This window comes from Dermacentor variabilis, chromosome 9 (assembly GCF_050947875.1).
Source record: "Dermacentor variabilis isolate Ectoservices chromosome 9, ASM5094787v1, whole genome shotgun sequence".
Classification (NCBI taxonomy): domain Eukaryota; kingdom Metazoa; phylum Arthropoda; class Arachnida; order Ixodida; family Ixodidae; genus Dermacentor; species Dermacentor variabilis.
This window is the reverse complement of record NC_134576.1, coordinates 151,207,947-151,228,044: the sequence shown is the minus strand read 5'-3', so window position 1 is coordinate 151,228,044 and position 20,098 is coordinate 151,207,947. Positions and strand designations below refer to the sequence as shown.

Sequence of the window (20,098 nt, the reverse complement as noted above, 5' to 3'; positions counted from 1 at the left end):
AAAAATGCTGGATAACGAATATGGTATTTTTTACAGAATTTTATGTTTACAAATTTTGGGCAAGCAAATATGGTGCTGCACATGCTCTGGAGTCTCCTAGCATTGCATAACAAGAATGTTTCAAGCTATCAGTAAGTGTAGTATGCATGGAGATCAAGGTACAGTCTCCTCTTACTAAACGGAACACCAAATTAGTATGGTGGCACTGACTGCAGCTCAGGTCTAGGATATGAAGATATGGAAAATATTTTTTCAGTATAATTTCTATTGAATAGAAGCGTTTTTTTTTAACTCTGAAACTCGTGAATTAGTGAAGTTCAGTTGTACCGAATAGAAAAGGATCTCACTTTAACAGTGGACCTGTGTTTTGCGGCAATCTGTTATTTATTGCAGAGAAAGTCTTTCTTTCCAGTTTTTAAAATACAGAAGGGATCAACATCATTAGGGCAGTGGGATTATCGTAAGGCCACTTTGCGCGACAGACAAAAGGACCGGGCATCACTTGACTCGATCACTGCTCCATGCGTAGCTGGCACTAACAGTAAAGAGCAGGCGCCACTCACGCCATTGCATTGTCAGGTTCGGATTGATTTGCCAACTGGAGGGTCATGGCTAAGTCGGGGCAAGTTCATGCGCCACTTACTTCATGCTCGCAGTCGGTGTGTGCGCACTTTTGTGCTCTTTGTTCACCGCCGGCAGGGTGTCACTTGCGCAGCATGACAGCAGACCTTCCGGGCAGGATGAAGGCTTTCTTGCTTTATATTGTGGCTGTGCAAGGTAAAGAAGCAGCATATTTGAGGATGCTCATTTTTCATCTTGATTCTGCTGCGGTTAGTTTTAATACATTTGTGCCCTGGCATTTTATCCGCATTTTTTTTCTTCTTGCTTTGTCATGTAAAGCGATGTGTGCCAACATAATTCTACTTGTGTGTCATTTTTTTTTGTTTTGCTTCCTGTACTCCTGCGTGTTGCTACGTACGTGGGAGTCCGGACATTTAGTCAAGCCTCTATGGCTTTTAGTCTTGGCCCCTCCTGTCGAAGAAAAAATAAATTTAGTTTGACTTGAATTAATTGGAGCGTTTCTCTCACATACATGTGCCCTCTTCACCTGATGCAGTGGCCCGTCTGCCCTTTGTATGATTTCCTACACATGAAAGCGATTCTTTTGACAGTGGTGTTTATGCTTTGCAAGGACCTGTTTACATACTTTATTTAGCACTATTTATTTATTTATATTTTATTTTTCTGTGGTGGCAATTACTCTTTTGCGCAGTCCCTGGGCCTTTAAAGGAGCTGAAACACTTTTGCACTGTGCTTCTTCCCATTCTTTTTAAGGCTGTGGGAACTTTTGTGTGTGTAAGGAATGGTGTTCACCTTTCTGTTATGCTGAATGTCCTTTTTAGCTGCCTTTTTTTTACCCAAGTCACACAACACTTTTTTAAGCAAATGATGTTATCGAGGGAGTAGAGTAAGCACTGTCCTTTAGCTTTCTTACCTGTTGCTGTATACTGTCGTTGACTCTTTGCTCACATGATTTTCTAATAACTTGGATAATGCTTGATACTAAAATTAGTCTTTTTACTAAGAATTCCTCAAGTTATAAGGGAGCAAATATTTTTCACTCCTTGTTCCGCACTCCCGACATGTTTGCACAGTTGTTTGCCCTTTCTGTTGCCTCTTGCGTGATAACGGGGAGAGTAAACTGAATGATGGCAAGCTGAGTGGGTGTTGTGTCATAGAAGCTTGCACTGCAGCACCACAAAGGACAAGCCATGCCTTGATGCCCGTTTGGCACTGTGCCTGGGGCGTGAACCACTTGCACGCATGGGCTGTGCAGTTTCAGCCAAGCTTGTGTACCAGCAGAGTGCTCTGCGTGGGCTGGTTTGGACACCACAACTGACTGGACCTTGCAGTCTGCGACAACTCCTCATAATGAGGAAGGAACGTATTTCATGTACAAGTGGTGCACGTACGGTGTGGCTTCACTTAAACTCAGCTGTTGCTTAGTGCTAGCAAAAGCACCAATGAGGGCTGATTTGGGAATATTGAAGCGCAATATAACAGGTCGGACAAGGTGGAAACCCTCCTTAGTGCTAGCACTTGTTCCTAAAATAAAGAAGCTTCTAGAGGATCACATCTGTGCAAGCTTGGCTACAGTGAATAGCCTGGCAGTACGTACACGCAGGGTGCATGTGCAGTGGTCCATCTTGTGTCACCGTGGCACAAGGACTGTGCAGTCACCTGGATGGCTGCTTTGAGCAAATGAATCAATTTTGCACAGCAAATTACGTACTGTACCATACCGCTCTAAGTTCCCCAAACTTGTTGACATATTGCTGTTATGTAGATAGACCTTGATACTGTGGTCACAGGACAGGGAACAATTGTGAGCCACAGTACTTGCCTTGGGCAAGAATTTGCTGCATAAAGAATGTTCCTGCGTTCACTTCCTCGTAGGTGACTTTGAGGGCGTCTTCAGCAAACTTGTGCTGCAAAACGGATCATTGCAAGTGGGCTTGTTTAAGGTCAACTTTCGTTAATTTGACCCTTATGGGATCGACGAAACTGATCAAGATTGGTAGAATCAAACAAGATGCAGAAAAAATGCCAAAGCACACCGCTGATTCATTTGCGAGTACGATTTGTCCGATTCAAGCCTGTGTGCACTTCTTATGTGTCCAAAGTAGGAAAATCACTTAGAAATGACAATAAAGCTCCTAAACAAAGTAGAAATATTATGTGCACTCGACTTTCAGCAAGAAAAATGGGCAAGGGTCTAAAATATGTGTTGTGTAATGGCGGCCGGTTTCCTAAAATCTGCTTTGCTGCACGGTTCTTAAAAGTCAGCTTTGCCGCAATACAGCTGTGCTATACGGTAAAGCATACAACCGCCTTGAACGTGCTTTTAATTTTGTATGCAACTGCACAGCACATGCTATTTTAGGCCTAATATTCTTGCAGAAAAGATTATGTGCTTAGAATTGGGCAAATACTGTAAGCAGGCATTGGTGAGCTATCTAATCTGACATAGTATTCTTCATAGGGCAGGCCAAAAATAGGTATTTTTAATGGGAGATTACGTATGTTTAATGAATCCACTGACCCCTAAGCTCTGCCGTGACACGCTGCCACTAAGGGGTCGCATAGGGGTCACCATAGGGGTCACCATAGGGGTGACCATAAGGGCCAGGGGTGCGCATGTTGACTGGTAAAATTTTAGTTATCCGGCAAAGGCCAAATTTACGATCGCAATAATAAAAGTTCGTGCCCATAGAAATGCATGGGCGTCTAGAGGCACTGCGGTTGGGATCAAATAAATAAAAAGATCGGATTATCTGGAGTTGAATTAATGCAAGTGTGCTATGCTTCAAGCCTGCTCCTTCCGAACATGTGCACCTCCTTTGCCGCATCTGCACAAAGGCATTCTTTTCCCTGCATGAAAACTCAGGCAGGATAGCATTCTTACCTGTGTGCTAAATTGTAGTGTACACCTTCAAAAAGATGTTGCACTAAATTCAGTAACTGCATTTGTGCTTAGCATTGAAAATGTTTGTTAGCCTACAAAGGCAATGCTGCGTGTGCTCTGCTCAGCGTTATTCATTTTTATGCTGACTACTCGCTCACAAAGCCAGTTGGAGATTTGTTACAGTAAACCCTCATTCACTTGAACTCTGATGTATTGAAGTATCAGTTATTTTGAATTGTTTTCCTGGCTTGGCGTCAACCCCATGTATTTTTCACCTCTTATCTTGAAATGCTTGTGCGTCATCTCCAGATATCTCGAAATCTCGACTGTGAAAATGGTAGGAAAAAGTCGCTTCCAAAAGGTTTCCATGCTTTGTGCACAGCTCTAATATTGCCAATAAGTAGTAGGACCGCAAGCTTCATTCTACACCACTCCTATCATCCACTGTTCATGGCTGGCTGCGATGTCATTAATAATGTGGGCAGAGTGTCGTTCTTGGCATTTTTTTAAGTTACAAGTTCAGGGCTGCTATTTCATAGTGATGCCTTTTCCAATGCCGTTTCTTATTACGCTTCATCAGTGGTGATAGCGACGCCCACATTGTGAATGGAATAAACCATCAGAAAATGGTGGATGAAAGAGTTGCATAGGATCGAGCAAAAGGCATGGCTACAATATCACGGCCCGGATGCCTTATTCCCGGTTGATTTCTTTATTGGGATACGAGCGATTTCGCGTGACTATGCTTTTGACACCTTGGTGGCTATGTGCAACACCGTTTGCTCGGCCCTGTGCAAGGATCGCTGTTGCCAGTAGGCGCCCAATGTGTCGGGTGCTGAGGCACACAGTGTCTCGCAAAAATTATTTACCGAAAATACTGCCCCTGGTATATTGAGCTTTTGCGAGAAACTTCGTGACTACTGGTGCCTATTTCGAAAGGCTCTATGTAGTCAATGTGCAGCCTCATCAGTGTGTTCAAGGGCACTGGTTGGTTCATCTTCAGAATAATAACAGGAACAGCACAACCCAGGATGAGCCTGTGCTCTGTGCTCGCTCGTCCTGTGTTGCGCTGTTCCTGTTTTTATTCTGCAGGGGCTTATATTTCTGTGAATTCACGTATCTCAACTTTGAGTTAACAGGGTTTTACATACTTTTTAATCCCAGGACAGCAGGGCGGCTTCGTGATTGCTCATGCCATTTTTAAAACTTTTCTCGAGTTGTTCCTTCTGCTCACTCTTTCTCGCTCGCACGTGGATTCCAGATGTGACATTTAAAAGGAGACAAGCCAAGAACATTGTTGCCTCTGAGCCAAGATTGTGAGTCAAGTCCTGGTAAGAAGTTTGTCCTGCCAATCTGTTTTGCATCATAACGCTGCTTGATGAGGAAGTGGTTGCCTCCATCTCGGCTGGCAAGACTTGTTTATCAGGAACACTGTGTGCAAGCACGATGCTGTCGCGTATGTAACAGAGCATGCATGGGCAAGTGGGGCAACAACTTGCTTCCATGCCTTATTGTTGTAACTGCATTCGAAATCTCTTCATTTGCTATTTCTTACTAAGGAGGTAGATGCTTCAATACTATTTTCTGGTGTTAACAGCGAAAGCACAGTTCAGAGCTAAAATTTTCTCTTACAGGGCTTTTTAGGATAACGAATTTTGGTGGTAGTTCACTATTACATGTTGAGATCACCATAACAAATAACTCTTCTTGAGAAGTAAACAGAAAAAAGATTGTTCTGGTGAGGCAGAAGAAAGAAGTAATTGTTTGTTTATGCATGCACCTACAAAAGAAGAATGTTTACAGTCACTTTAGCATATTCTAAAGAGAATGAAGGCGAAAGCCTGCACATTCATGAGACATTCATTAAATTACTTGACAGTGTCATTCAAATGTGTTGTTACTTACTATTACTTGTTTTCTTCCACCAAAGGCCGTGGGTTTGCCTGCCTTCATTAACTATATCTTAATTAACTTTGCCTTAATTAATTAACTTCACAGTAACACCAAAGGCCACGGATTTGGCTCCCACCAATGGTCGTGGGTTAGACCGTCAATAGTGGCACTATCAATTTTGGTGCTGTTGAATTTTAGTCCAACCAAAGGTTGAGGGTACGACTTGCACCAAAGGTCATGGGTTCGAGTGCCTTAACACCTTAAGTTCTGGTTTTGAGTGCCTTAACACCAAATGCCATGGGTTCGACTCCCACCAAAGGTTGCGAGTATGACTCTATTAATTAACTCTATCTTAATTAACCGTGCCTTAAATTATACCTAATTAATACCAAAGGTTGTGGGTTCGAGTCCCTCAATGGTCATCGGTGGCACCATCCATTTTGGTGCCATTGAATTTTGGTGCCCTAATGCCAGATGGTCATTTTCCGGTAACGCTGGACAATGGATTTTTCGACCCCTGAGTCACTTAAGGCTTTCGTCCTAATAAATGACACTCACCATTTCAAGACTACGACTGGCCTGTGCTGTAGAAGTAAACAGCACTCGTCTCTGTGTGGTGGCTGTGTGTTGCAAGCATATTATCCAAGCCTGATGTTGCAGAAGATCTTGTGGCTCACTTGTGGAGCACACTTGGCTTTGGTCGTTACATTTTTGTCCACATGTTGTTCAACATCATAATAAGAGGTGAAAAAATACACACACTTTTTTTGATATACACACACCTTTTTTGCCTTTTGCTGCAGTGAATCGTGAGTTCATGAAGCAAATATGCAACAGCTTCTGTGAAGCCACGTTTCACTTTCGTGTTCTACCGATTCCTATGAAAAAGGGATAAACAGTATCTTTTTTTTTTTGATCACCTGCTGTGTTTATATGACTACAAAGATGGGCAAGCTTGTGGGCAGGAAATACCATGTCAGTGTCGTGCCTACTCGCCACTTTCTTTAAGTTTCTGATACGGGACAGAAATGAGATTTCTTGAGATGTATATCACATAGTCAGATCGACGGCGAACAACTTTACCTTGGTTCTGTCCAGCTACGTGACATTTGCATATTTTTAAATCTTGGCACATGATAGTTGGAACACCCTGTATAATGCGCGTGCGCGCGCACACACACACACACACACACACACACACACACACACACACACACACACACACACACACACACACACACACACACACACACACACACACACACACACACACACACACACACAAATGACTACATAGGACAGCAGTACCTATACCAGAGCTCATCTTTGAGGTCACAGAATTGCTTTTACTGTTTACATTGGCCTGTGCAGCAGTGACATGCTGTAGTGCCTATGCTTGTCTAGTGCTCAACTCAAGGCCGAGAGGTTGATTCACACGGTTTGGTGGGGTTGATATTCAAACACACATGATAACAACTGATTATCTTGCACATTGACAAACTGGTCAACGTTAATCTGGAGCCCGCTGCTACACAGCCCATGCTGTATTTCTGTGGTGTACATTCGGTAAGTTGTTAGCCTAAGTACAATGCAACAGACAGAGTATTGTAACAATGTTGCACTCACAATATTGCATCTTCCTTTAGGCTATAATTGCCAGTCTTGCGCCTCATTAGTGGTTGCTTGTTGGCAACGTCTTTAGGGGCAGACAGCATCAAACATTGAGTTGTGATCTTTTTCTGAAAAAGGAGGGAGCTATGTTTGCAAGTATTAATGAAAAATGTTCATGGGAACTGTGGGGGGTCATAAGGGTGAAAAGGTGGACTAGTCGATGCAACCATGAAAGAAGAGTAGGAAATTGCGAGGCATGTTTTGGTTGCCCAGGTTGCTACAGAGTTGGGCAGTTGTACTGGATGATAGAAACAATAATGGGCGATTGTGCTTGTCAGTGGTCTCCTTATGCTGGTCCCTATAATGTTTCGACCTCAAATGAAGGAATATTGAATGGAATGTTGGGCCGAATAGCCGCACGGAATGCTCATACTAAGGGTAGCTTTTACAACTGGTTGGAGATGGAGCGTGTCTGGGCCGATAAGGCCCTAGGAGCAAGCAAGAGAGCGTGACTTGAAAGCACGCACGTTAGCTGCCAGCACATTTCGAGACTGCCTCTATCAGGAAGGTCAAGGGGACAATTTTTTGGAATGGGGTGCTGCTTGACGGATTACCTAAACACCAAGAACTGCAATAACATGTATGTTGTTCCCAATTGCTGCCAGTTGTATGCATGAAGCCATAGAAGAAAAGCAATGAGCAAGGTTAAGCAAAAAAAAAAAAAGAAAGCTTGCTAATGCAGAGTCCAGAAACCTCAGTCAAGGGATGATGGAATGTGGGTTTGTGATCGCCAGCCACTTAGCTGATTCTGTAGACCTTGCCTCCATCTAACTTTCTTTAACATTTTACAATGTTCTTTGGGGAAAGCTATAAGTGTAACCCTGTGTCCATTGGCGTGGCAACTTTTTTCTTACCACGGAACAGAACAGAGCACTTGAAAAGCATTGTCTGAAAAGCATTATCTGAAGGGCTTAATTGAAGAATATATATTTCGTTAATCACAGAGTTCTTGCTTCCAAGACAGACTAGGAGATTATTGAATGTCCCTGGCAGAACACTGTCAAATATATTACCTGCTCAGAAGTGCACATGAGATCAGCCTGTGACCACGTATCACACTGTAGCCATAAGCACACAGATAGACAAACTGTACCATATCCACAACGTTTAATGTCATTTCGAGCAGCACAGGCAGAATAATACAAAGGGTTTTGTCACAATCCGCCCGAGGGCTTGAGGCACCCCCCCGTCAGACGGATGCTCTGCAGCGTGGTGACTGACCCCCGAGCAGCTGTGCGGTGCCCAATGTTGCCTACCAAGCATGGCAGGCCACCGAGCCTGGCGAGCCTGGCGGGCCAACGAAGGTTTTGCCCGAGGGGGCGTCACATGCTTGGCACAGGTTTCATGTTGGAACCTGTCTGAGGTGAAGACTGTCTCATCTTCAATGCCGCACACCCATTGACACTAACTGCCAATTCCTGCAGCTGCATGCAACTCCATTGTATGTATAAGCATTCATTCTACAATACAGAAAAGAGATAGGTTAAAGCTGTGTACTAGTTACATTATATAAATAGTTGAACTTCACATGACACGTTGTCCTTTATGAATATCAGCGATGCTCTGCCAACTTTTATTTAATTCTCCGAAGTTAAGGTGCAACCAATGGTGGATAAAGCTTTAGGACAGGAAAGGGTGTCACTTGCTCCTAGCTTATTAAAAAGCAGACGAGATCATATTTATAGGCGAAGATGGCCATGTGTGCATATACGCTTACACACAATACTTAAACTTTATGTAGCACTGAATGACAGTTTATGCACTGTATGATTGAACAACAATGCAAACTTCGAGTATTGTGCGTAAGCATATGTGCACAGATAGCCACCTTCACCTATATATATGATCCCATCTGCTTATTGATAAATTAGTTTGCGAGTGACTTTCCTGTCCTAAAGCTTTTTTCCACCCTTGGTTGCCTCTTCAAAGAATAAAATAAACCTACTAGCCCAGCAACAAGTATTGATCCAGTTAATTATTAATGGCGACTCATAATCTTTTTGTTGTTAGTGTTCTTTGCAGTGAAGGGGTTTCCACAATGCCATATGGACTTACCTGGCCTGCATTCTTGCGCTTTGCTGGAGCCGCAATGCTGTCCATGTTTGCTGGAGCACAGTGTGTTCACCAGTACTACAAGCCTCTTTCTGTGAGTTGGTATAAGCAGTGTAAGAGTTGAGGAGGACTTTGAGATGAAAAACTTGGAAGGTTTATTTACATTATTTACAGTGAGCGTACATTAAGTCTTAAAAGTCATTACGGGCCGGCAGCAACTCGGACGCTGCGGCCGGTGGCAAGAAGCTCGAAAGAGATGAATCAGGGAATGCTCTAGGAATGCTCTCTTGCTGCTCCCGGTCTGTGTCTTTTAAGCCCTTCGGTGTCTCGAAGACACGTCACGTTCGGCCAATGGGCGAGCCCGCTCAGGTGACGCCATTTTCGGCCAATCGGCGAGCCCGCTCAGGTGTCGTCATTTTCGGCCAATTGTAGGCGCCTGTGCGATTGTGTCACCCGGTGGAGAGAGTCGCCTGCTTGGTCCCCAATTGTCAGAGTGCTTACTTCTCTCTGCGGTATTGCAATGCACCGTCACAATAGGCGGATGGGGGTGACGGCGGACCAAGGCGGACAGGGTTTCACAGTGCCTTACAGCCGTCTTGACCCACGTTACCTGGAACAGTGCCAGGCTCTCGCTTCACTTTCAGGAAGAGTCAAGCAGTGAATAGCTCCACCTGCGGCACACGAGGAGGGGGACGCCAACTTGTTTGCACGTGCTGCGCCTCGGGAATGTGGTATCCGTGCTTCTGCGCTCCTTAATTAGCTGTGGTGCGATTCGATGTGGTCTGGTGAACTCGAAGTAGGCTCAGGAAAAGGTCCCATATCTAACAGCAGCTATCTTGGACAGTTATTTTTCTTATTACTTTGTAGGGGTTACTGCTAGGTTGCTGCATCAGGGCCAACAATTTCTGATCCTGTTCACTAACCATGTTCAATTTGAGAGCAGTGGCATTTTTAGGGATTTGTGCAGCAAATAGCCTCAGGGACGTCGTTCCTGTGGCAGTGTAGTCAAGCCTTGTTATAGCAAAGACGGATAATTCATACCGTCGATTATTTCAACTTGTCTCTGAAATTTTATGACAGTTACGTATACGTAAGAGTGTGTATACAGAATCCGCTAGGGTTCGCAAAGGATGTACATTGGATGTGTCCCACTGCGCTCTGGGTGCATGTGGCAGGCTTCTCCACAGTTCCAGTGAGAGGTGGCATGGCACACACTGCCAGCTCATGCTTTTCAGTATGAACCAAACTTTCACATTGTGGGAGTTCTTTCGGTCTGGCGGACACAGTGGTTGCTGTGCCTCCAGGCTCATTCTCCAGTGCGAAGCACCTCCCGAACACCTATCCCTTGGCCCTTTGCTGTTTTTCCTAAGGCCCCTTCGTCCACGTGCCACCGCTGATTTTGCTAAGTAGCAATAACCTTTGACGTGTGCCGCTCTTCCCTGATTAGTCACTCAAACCAGTTCTGCTTCCGCAGTTTTTGCTTCCAAGGTTTCCATTTCCAGTTATTCTGCTTCCAGGATTTCTGGTCCACAAATTTTTGCTTGTAGTACGCTCGTGCCTTTATGCAGCTGTGATGTCACTTCCGCTTAAAACCAGAAGCTAATACTACATAAGTTCTGCTTGATGCTGGAAGCTGAGAGGGTGAGTGAGGGAGGAGCGCAGAGGAGGAGGGTAGGTTGGCGCTACTTAACCTGGTCGGCGAAACATGTAATGAGGGGCTTTAGTCTTCCGGAGCGCTATGGCCGCATCCCAAGGTGCCATTCAACACGGCCGTCTGATTGGGTTGTGACACAGGGGAGAGGCTTTGGCTGGGCCAGCGTGGTCGCGGTGCACGGTGAGTCGAGCACCGGAAAAGATGAACGACGGCCATGAGGTACAAGCGGCACGATACATGAGCAACCATCTTTTTGTGTCCTCAATGTTCCAGCCTTGGGGCATTCACGTGCTTTGCCAGCTAGTGTCAATGTGACTTGCAGAGCGGCTCTGCGTTCTGCCCTTGCGGTAGCTGCAGGTGCTTGGTGCGTCACATTTTGTGTCTGAACCGTCGCTGACCAGAGTCAGTGTTGGAAAGCGCAAGGCAGTGTCTGCGAACATATCTCAGCTCGCATGTGTGAACCATTGTTTGACACAATGCTGCGTCTGCCTTCCTCCGCCATCGGGGCAGCGGACACTGAGTCTGCTCCGTGCATGTAAGTGCAGTGTCTCGAATCCGGCAACATTGACGCCTTCAGGTAGCATGCATGGGTTTATTGACCGGTTGCCTTCACCCAAAAAGATCATGCTCTCATGACGCCTGCGGCAGAAAGGACGTTCCACGCCCCCCGCTAAGGTCTGTGAGTGGTGGCGCTGGCTAACACTCCCAGGTTTCTACAGGGAAACATAAATACCCAAGAAAGTGAATGGGCAAACGGCGCCGCAGTAGCTTAATTGGTAGAGCATCACACGCAAAATGTGAAGGTTGTGGGATCGTTTCCCACCTGCAGCAAGTTGTTTTTTCATCCACTTTTATTTCCATTAATTTATCATTTCTTTATTCATTTATTTAGCACAAGTAATTTCTGCTGTGTTGTCCTTGGTGTCAATGTTTTTTGGCTTCTTGTGACATAAGTGCAGTGTTGTATTTTATGGCGTAGTGTTTTAGGCAATAAATGCATTAACTGTCCTGGATGCCTCATGTTCCTGAGAGATAGAGAGCTCCATACTTATCCATCAATGACTTTATTTTTACCAAAACAGAAAACATACAATGAAAAAAATGTGACTGGGAAAAAGATGCCTAATGACAGCTTGACCGAGCCCCAGTCACACATCGGTGGTGCATACAGGGTACAGCACTTATAATATTTAGCATAAGAAATTATAAGAAAAATAAGCAAACATAGAATGTGATCTCAAGTAATTGTTACACACTCTCAGATTTGAACTACAGTGGATGATGCACTGCTAGTACATCTGTACAAGTAATATGACGATTACGACACATGCATTTCTAGAGAAAATTTATTGTGCACGGTGGAATGAAGCAGCCAGGTTGTCAAGTTTGGCAAGGATGGCTATAACCAGCCGGCCTTTCGCTGCACGCCATGTCGTGAAGACCCCTTGTGGGGCGATTTACCGAGACCGCGCGTGGAGACGTAGAGTGAGCCCACAATGTTTGTCGAAGGAGCCGCTTGGAGCATGGTGACAAAAACAATGAAAAGCTTGGTTTCGCACTGTGTCATATTAACGTAGACAAAATAAATACAGAAATAAAGAAGTGACCCTGTTGCTGTTTCTACACCTCCCTAAACAACTGGTTCGGTTTAGATAAGTGTCAGTTCCATGCTAGTTGCTAACAGAATAGCGCATGCTTTGACCATGTTATAATCTATATAATATTACTGCAATAATGAACTTTGGCTCTTGGCTGCTGCTTTGTGTGGCTGGGGTTTGTATTTTCAGATTCTTGTAGGTGACTTTCACTACAGCTATCTTACACTGCACAGCTCATAGAGCCTTTGAATAGCTCTGCCTGAATTAATGTTAGGTGCGTAAAGTACAACTGCCTTGTGCCCAGGAGGCACACATAAGATATTGTATGAATCAATCAAGTCCACGCATCTGGAGGATTGCTGTTCTCATTTTCACTGTTACTGATGCTGACTTATTCTGGCCAGACCAATCAGAATCAGGTTAATTCAGTAGTACTACCACTGTTGATGGATGAAGATGCCTCTGGAATGATGCATTTTCGTTGTTGATTCTTGTATACGCTGTCCCTGTCAGTGGAAAATGCCATTTTTAAAGCACCATTATGACCATCATGGATGGAAGTCTGTGCTATGCATAATCATTTTGAATTCGTGTGGCTCGTCTTAGAAGTGTAAAGCCATTGATGAGCAGTAGACATGATTCATGTTTCAAACCAAAACAGGAATTATTATAAATGAGCTAGCCTGAAGCTAAGATTTACCTTTAAGGGTTATTTATAATGCGGCTTTTCTTTACCCCAAAGCTACGTCTGCTATTCGTCATCCATTATGCAAAATAGAAGTGAGGCGTGCAGACAGGACACAAGAGTAGAGAAGTGGAGAACACGTGTTGTCCACTTCTCTACTCTTGTGTCCTGTCTGCACGCCTCACTTCTATTTTGCATAATGAATCCTTACCAACTAGCTCAGTTTTCTGTCGTTCTAATATTCGTCATCTGAGGTTTTGATTTCCACAGTGGCAGTTGCTTGCAGGAGGGCTCGTAGATTTCTTTTGTCCCGTCTGTTGGTGTGCCTCTTGGCCACTACAAGCTCAACACATTCAGTTAGGATTTTTGTTTTCTCCTCTTCACAAGATAACAGATGCATTAACTCAGATTTATTAAAATATGTGTGACACTGCTGTCAATCTGTGGTATGCAAAGGCCTACAATTTGTTATGTAAAACCGCCTTGGTGCCTTGGCCAATTGGTGGAGGGATAGCTTTGAAACCTTGAGGAACAGTGTTGAAATCCTAGCTTTCTCACTAAGTGTTATTAACTGACCAAATTGCGCGTCACGTCCACATTTTCACCCACAGGTTAACTGCAAAGCACATATATGCGTGCCCCTCAATGCAACAATTCTTTGTTAGGATTGACTGACAGGCTGGTTGGTTCATTATCACAGAAAGAACAGCGCTTCAAGACGGGACACAAAGGAGGAACCACGCACACGCAGTGCAGTGTGTGTTGTTCCTTCTTTGAGTCCTGCCTTGAAGCGCTGTTCTTTCTGCAACAATTGCAATTAAGGTAACTTCCAGGTTGGCAAGCCAAACATTTTGTTTTTGGTGCAAAGTACGGAACATGAGAAAAGGGGGGCAGGTAAGAGGAGTGCCACGTGTCCGCCTTTGTTTCATTTTCCATACTTTGTGCCAGAAACGACATGTTTAGCAAACTTAAGCACCAACTAGCCCAGGAACAAGTTCTTCTGGTAAACCACAGTTCTCCACATGCTTACTGTTGATCACCCTTTTGTAATTCACTTTTACTGGAATCTGCCGTGCAATGTAAAATATCGAGTACAGTACTTTGATCTGAAAGCTAGTGTTTTCTAGGAACTAGGCATAGCAAAGGTGACACCGAGACACTTAAAAATATGGGCCCATTACCTCAGCCTCACAAAGCAAGAAATTTAAAGCATTTCTTAAATAACAAGCTAGTTGTAGGAGAGCTTGGGAGTTTTGTAGGTGTCCGTATGTAGCCTGTTAATGTTGTGAAATTCATCACTGCTGGAACTAACACATAGTGTAGTCATGGTATTGAATACATAGTAGAGTACATTCCCCATAAAATCAAAGTAAGTGCAGTTAAAACTCGATATAACGAACTTTAAGTATCACAAAATTCTCGATATAATGAAGTATTTAACTTTTCATACCTTCTTATCCGTCATCATCAGCCTGTTTTATGTCCACTGCAGGACGAAGGCCTCTCCCTGTGATCTCCAATTGCCCCTGTCCTGCGCCAACTGATTCCAACTAGCGCCCGCGAATTTCCTAATTTCACCGCCCCACCTAGTCTTCTGCTGTCCTCGACTGCGCCTCCATTCTCTTGGTACCCATTCTGGGTACCAAGAGAATGGTACCAATCCTAATGGTCCAACGGTTATCTAAGCTGCGCATTACATGGCTTGCCCAGCTCCATTTTTTCTCTTAATGTCAATTAGAATATCGCCTATACCCGTTTGCTCTCTGATCCAAACCGCTCTCTTTCTGTCTCGTAATGTTATGGCTAGCGTTCTTTGTTCCATCGCTCTGTGCATGGTCCTTAACTTGTTCTCAAGCTTCTTTGTCAGTCTCCAAGTCTCTGCCCCATATGTCAGCACCCATCTCCATGGAACACCATGAATTTAGAACCTCAATATAACGAAGTGTGTATGCGATTTCAATATAACAAAATTTTTCATCCGCTTCGAAGGAATGCCGAGGCAATAATACCGGGAGACAGACGGCTCAATTCGGTGTCTGATTCGGCATCCAACGCGCCAGAGCAGCAGCCAGAATTGAGGTGTTTTGCCGTGCCGAAGCGTCAAATCAGACGCCCGGCGTACGACAAAGCGGGCAGGTTTTCATCGTCCGGCGCATCCGAAAACTGCACCATCGTTTGGCTGCAGCCAATGACAGCGTGGCTGGCACATGACGTTCTCGAAACGGGACAAAGCGTGGGAGCAAATGAAAATGCTAAAACAGCATTGAGTGCTCTGATTTGTGCCTTGAGAACCTTGCTACAAACAATTTTTTTTATACCTGACATTAAGTTTCAGTTATGTCCAATTTATCTGTGATTTGTGTTGAAAAGAAGTCCTATTTCCTGAATACAACGTGCAATAATTGTTTTGGCAACCTGCATTTGGTTGCTGAGGTTGGTGACTGTTTCTGCTGTGCTCCTTTATTAGTTGGAGGATGTGCTGATAAGTTAAAAGCGCAAGTGATGACATAAAGGCCTATAGGGAATAAAGTGCTACATGTAGTTTCAGCTTTTGAGAGCGATTGATTATCGCACCGCACTCAATAGGGAGAAAACTCATGATTCTCATACGAAGTCCGAGCTCACGATGGCCAGCTCCAACTAATGAAGGAGCACAGCAGAAACAGTCACGAACCTCAGCAACCATACCCGGGTCGCCAAAACAGCATTTATTGCACATTGTATTGAGGAAATAGGACTTCTTTGTAACGTAAATCACACAGAAATTGCTGAAAGGTGCCTATGGCCAGCCTAACCCAACGTGTCAGACGCTCCGCGCATCGCGCTGCGGAGAGCAACGCCACCTATGCAAGACGTGAATCAGAGGAGCGGCGCTCGCCGCCCGTTGGCGTCACGTAACAACTTCTAGCCACCGTAACCGAGCAATCGAGCGACAGGACAGAGCTATCTGTTCAAGCGACAGCCTGTTTTATCGCTTGAAGCCGTCGCTTGTCACCATCGCACACAAAACTGCTCTCGTGGGGTTTAGCCTCAAGGCTTTAGGTGCGAGTGAAAGTGTACGAGGGTGAGACAAAAAAGATGGCGGCTTCACGAGTGCCACCTTCCCTCGCGAGCAGAGGGAAAGACGGGGAGGGGAGCGAGGCTCACAGTAAAAGTATAGAGGCTAGAAGGTTATAACCTTCTAGCCTCTATAGTAAAAGTATAAACCCCATGCAAGCGATCTTGCACACGACAGCGACAAGCGATGCGATGGAGATGGCTGTCGCATTCGCTCGTTGCCTACAAATCGTACCCCATGTGAGCGACCACAGAGTGACATTTCCCTGGTGTTGCCAGTATGAGGGCAGCAAATATGCACAGAAACTAGCGTGACGCGTGCTTTATTAATTGAAGTTGATGCATTTTACTATAAAGAGCAGCATAAAATATTTCTGACGGTCTTGCAGTAGGTTCTTGTTCTTGCACATATAAAGATTCAATCGTTTACTCGTTCCGTGCGACAGTCAGTAGTATTTGAGTAACGTACATCCAGTTCTGGCTTCACACTGTTGGCTAGTCGCTCATAGCACTTCCAGGCGATGAGCAACGAATTCTAGATTTGCATAACTGAGCGATCTGTTCAAGCAACAGCCCGATCCGTCACTCGAAGCCATCGCTTGTTGCTGTCATGCACAAAAGCACTCTCGGGGCGAAGGGTTGGCGATAAGTTGGCGTGCTCGCTATTTCTGGCACCCGTTTTGGGCGTGGCTGTGCATGGCTGTAAGCGCGACTGAGCGCACAAGCAGCCGCGCATGCCGCTTTAGGTGTAATCTGCCGCGTGTGGAAAGAGTGGGCGTGCCGAGACGGCGAGGCATCATGTGAGCTGTCTTCCTGTGCGTGTAGTATTGGAGGTTGCGTAATCTCGAGTTTCGGTGACTCATTAGAGCGAGAGGCAGACGAAGCATTCGCTCCCTGCTGCCGGCACTTTTCCTGATAGTGTTGTCCCCGTGCAGGCGACACTGTCAGCTGCGGGCGCAGAGTGCACGCGAAAGCGTGGCTGGCTTCACTTAATTCATACCACCGATGTGAATTTTAGTAAAACTTCATTTGGGCCTAGTTGGTACATAATTCTGAACTTAAACTTACAGCATAAACACCTAAGACAGACCACAAGAGGAAGATATGACACACACTGTGTGTGTGTGTCGTATCTTTTTTTTGTAGTCCGTCTTAGATGTTTGCGCTGTAAGTTTAAGTTCAGCACCGATGTGAAGATATCGCCAATGTGGCATGAAACCGTATCATTTGTCACCGACTCCCAAATTCATCAAAATGAATTGTTTTCTGATTCAAATTTGCATTTTTTTATTTCCTGATAATTTGGAACATTCTGTGGCCCCTTTCCGTGCAAGAAAAATTAATCGGCAACTGTACTTACTTGCATAAAAGGTCGAATTTCAATACGAAATTTTGATATAACGAAGCAAATTGCAGATTTTATCTCATCATCATCGTCAGCCTGGTTACGCCCACTGCAGGGTAAAGGCCTCTCCCATACTTCTCCAACTACCCCGGTCATGTGCTAATTGTGGCCATGTTGTCCCTGAAAACTTCTTAATCTTATCCGCCCACCTAACTTTCGGCCGCCCTCTGCTACGCTTCCCTTCCCTTGGAATCCATTCCGTAACTCTTAATGACCATCAGTTATCTTCCTTCCTCATTACGTGTCCTGCCCATGCTCATTTATTTTTCTTGATTTCAACTAAGATATCATTAACTCGCGTTTGCTCCCTCACCCAATCTGCTCTTTTCTTATCCTTTAAACGTTACCCCTATCATTCTTCTTTCCATAGCTCGTTGCGCCGTCCGCCGTCCTCAATTTAAATAGAAACCTTTTCGTAAGCCTCCAGGTTTCTGCCCCGTACGTGAATACTGGTAAGACACAGCTCGTTATAAACTTTTCTCTTGAGGGATAATGGCAACCTGCTGTTCATGATCTCAGAATGCCTGCCAAACGCACCCCAGCCCATTCTTCTGTAGATATAACAAAGTAGATTTTATCTACTTTGTTATATCTAGGTTTAACTATAATTAGCATTAAGTTAAAATTATGCCCATGCCATCTGTATACGAGGCTACACAGCAACAACTAACATTAAGGTTGTGTCCGTATCTCAACACAATCGAACCTCAATTTAATTAACATGGATATAATGACATTTTGGGTATAATGAAGTAAATCTAAAAGGTATATTGGCAATATCAGCATGTAATGAATATATGCTCACAATGGGTATTGAAGGTAATGAAGGTATTTTCATATCGGATGCAACTTCGTTATATGTATTGAGTTGTGAGAGTGTATGATAATATTATTTACATTACATTAAAATCATTTAAGAATGTTAAGCAGGAAAATTTTAATGGACAAGATACCTTTTCTGAATGGCTATAATGTGTGCTTATTGCAATATAACACTGGATATTCAGAGCAATAATTTTTGTTTCTTCACATACTACTTCAAACACCTGTTCTAATAAGAACAGCATGACACTTTGATTTCACAGTGCTACCATGAAAGCATTCCTAACAGTAGAGCAACAAGAAGCAGTACTACTTTTGGAAAAGGCTGCATCTCATTTTGTCATTCTTTTCTAGGATTTAGATGTGTATGTGGAAGAAGAAAAACAATCGCAAGTGTCGCCTGTGCTTGGTCAGCAGCGGGTTCACATCACAGAATGAAAGCAGGAACTGACGTGACAGCATGAAGTCTCTAGGTGTATTGGATGTTCTGAAAATAAACTAGCTACATGGTCATGTTTCCACATGGTGAACTGTTAATGACAAGATTATTAACTGAAAGTTAGTCTGGCACTTCAGCTTTAGCTAAGGGTCCAGGCCGTACATGAGTACAAACTCTAGCGAGTGCGAGTAATTCTAAGTGGTTGCGAGTATGAATGTGATTGAGTTATGTATGAGCATGAGTGACTGTCGGTGAATGGTATTTTCTGTAAGAGACAGTGAGTGTGACTACCAATGAGTATGAGGTGAACATGTGTGCATGGATATAAATATCATATTATAGCTTACTGACCTGGCCAGTCTTTGGTGCCAGAATCATAAAAGTTACTTCGACTCATGGTCGATCTGTCATGTTTGTTCTGCTTGCCACCTATTACACTGCGATGGATCTTTACCAACTAGCCTAAATTTCATTTCTTCAGGAAAGGCAAAGCTAAAGGCAGAAAGCACAGCCTGACATGGCACTAACACCCATGCTGTAATGTGACACTGAATATTGTATGAGAAAGTATCCAGTTCATAGTGGATGCACTGCACAGAAAGGAATAAGCTCAGATAAACAACAGTACACAGAAGATATACGTATATTTAATGTAGACCACATGATTCTTCAGGATTATACCTGTGCAATAATACGGTAATCTATTTCTGTCTCGAAGCCAGCAGATGGGATTTAATGACAGCTTTAAAATCAATCACTGACTTGGACTTTTTGCACATTTTTTATGCGTGGTGAGTGTCATCACAGTGCGCTTCACTACTCCTCAGCTGCTTGGAAAAATGGTTTGTGGATGCCAGTGACTTTGCGTTGGATCTATTGCGAGTATTCTTCATCAACATCATTTTAACCTCAAGAGACCGAATTCCTGCCAACAGCGGTTTTAATTTGATGTCCATAGAAGCCTGCTAATGTTCTAAGCTACACAGGTCATTTCGGACTTCGTCCTGCTCAGGCTTAATTTGTTTAACAGTTCCAAGAACGGCAGAAAGCACCTTGGCGTTGTCAAGAACAGGGACAGGAACAAGAACAATCGGCCTATACAGACAGCTATAAGCTATAAGATGCCTTATATCTTTGAGTCCAAATCGAAAACCACTTGGGCAGAACATCACAAAAGGATAGCAGTTGCTGCTCTTTACGCAAGAATAGCAACTGATATGTGATAACAACAGCGATGAACACTCCATAGATGCAGCGATGTTGTGTCCCCGTGGGTGGTAAGCGAATTGAGTGGCAGTCATGCCAATATAACATGCTGCGATTCATAAAGGATGATGACGAGCAGAATCGGAACTT

The 20,098-nt window shown here is 44.2% G+C and overlaps 1 long non-coding RNA gene and 1 other non-coding gene across 2 annotated transcripts in view; both read left to right on the top strand.

Annotated features, from left to right (window-relative positions):
* Positions 1-18,675, top strand: part of LOC142557842 (uncharacterized) — a 33,309-nt gene extending 14,634 nt beyond the window's left edge. The window contains exons 3-4 of the long non-coding RNA XR_012822870.1: positions 4,728-4,797; positions 18,658-18,675. This is a non-coding gene — a long non-coding RNA (uncharacterized LOC142557842). The remainder of the gene's footprint in view (positions 1-4,727; positions 4,798-18,657) is intronic.
* On the top strand, positions 11,495-11,567 carry TRNAL-CAA (transfer RNA leucine (anticodon CAA)). The gene has a single exon. It is a non-coding gene; the product is annotated as a tRNA-Leu (tRNA).
* Positions 18,676-20,098: the final 1,423 nt, after the last annotated feature.